Source organism: Mus pahari, chromosome 1, assembly GCF_900095145.1.
Source record: "Mus pahari chromosome 1, PAHARI_EIJ_v1.1, whole genome shotgun sequence".
NCBI classification, from domain to species: Eukaryota; Metazoa; Chordata; class Mammalia; order Rodentia; family Muridae; genus Mus; species Mus pahari.
In genome coordinates this window covers 7,533,426-7,535,061 of record NC_034590.1, presented here as the reverse complement: position 1 = coordinate 7,535,061, position 1,636 = coordinate 7,533,426, and positions in this window count along the sequence as shown.

The following is a 1,636-nucleotide window of genomic DNA, read 5'->3' as shown; positions in this document are numbered from 1 at the left end:
ATTGTACAAATGCCCACTGGTGATATTCTCCAGGTACATCTGAGGACCGGGAGACAGGGAGCAGGCACAGCATTCAGATTGTCATACAGGCAGCCTGTATGACATACAGTAAGGAGGGCTATCTTTAAAAAAAACAAAAAAAACCTGTCTATCTGTGGAGCAGTGAAGATGGATGGCTCAGGGGCCAAGGCCCTCCCCTCCCCTCCCCTCCCCTCCCCTCCCCTCCTTCTTTCGTTTCCTTGAGACATACATCACACTGTTATTCCTGCTTCCTTCAAATGTGCAATCCTCCTGCCTCTACCCTGTGAGTTCTGAAATGCCAAGTGTACACCAGCCCATCTGGCTTCTACCTTTATGCCTGAGGTGTATCCTGAAGGGTTACATTTTTCAAAACCTACTTTAATGATGATTCTTCAATGCTTTAACCTCCCTTGTAGCCTACCACCCACCAGAACTAGGGGGAAAGAATTGACCAATAGGAAACAGGGGTTGGGGACCTGTTTAGAAGTAGTTCTTTGGGTCAGTTTTAATCTTCGTATTTAGCAGTCCAGTCCACTCAGCAAACACCAAACGTGAGTCAGTAGCGGCTGCTTGATCCAGAAGAAACCATGAGGACCCACTGCTCAGCACGAGTCCGTGGAAGTGCACCAGTTCTTTAGGCTCATTCTAATATTTTGTTGTCAGTTGTCCAGTCCGTTAGCAGAACACCAAACTCAGCAGCAATGGCTCAATCCAGAAGAAACCTCGAGGCTCTGTCAATCACCATGAGTTCATTGAAGCAGCTAGAATACCATCAGAAGTTCTTTGGTGTGTTTCTCTCCATGAAATCATGACAAGTGAAGATCAGCAAAGAGTTGCAAGGCGAACCCATGCCAGAGCGTTGTCCACTGTCTGTGGGGTTATACTTACACTCTTTCCCAACATCCCATGTCCTCTCAAGCATCTGCTCCAGCAAAACATCCCATGGCCTTTCACCAGGCAGCTTCCAGAAAAATGCCACTGGTCTGTTCTCAGCAAAACATCCTCTCACAAGACAGCTTCCAGAAAGACATCACATGACACAACTGGGTCTCCTACGAAACCAGAAATCCCCACTTCAGTGTTGCAACATATAGTTGGGTTTAATTATTCACCCTCTCTGGAATATCTCTGTGGTCTGATGGCAATATTTAGTTCAATTAGATTTAGTCTAGTTTTTCTATATTTAAAGTTAAATCTATATTTTATCTATTTGTGCTATCTAGTTCATTTTTAAAAAAGATTTATTGAGACACACACACACACACACACAGAGAGAGAGAGAGAGAGAGAGAGAGAGAGAGAGAGAGAGAGAGAGAGAGGAGAGGTTTGTTTCAGTACTTGTATTTATACTGTGTGTACTGGGTATGTGCCTAGTGTCCTTAGAGGCTAGAAGAAGGTGCCAGATCCCCAAGAATTGGAGTTACAGATAGTTGTTAGCTGCCGTGTGGGTGCTAGGAACCAAACCTGGGTCCTCTACAAGAACAGCCAGTACTCTTAACTGCCGAGCCATCTCTGTAGCACCAGGATTTAGAGGCTTTAGTGTGTGTGTGTGTGTGTGTGTGTGTGTGTGAGAGAGAGAGAGAGAGAGAGAGAGAGGTGTGTGTGTGAGAGAGAG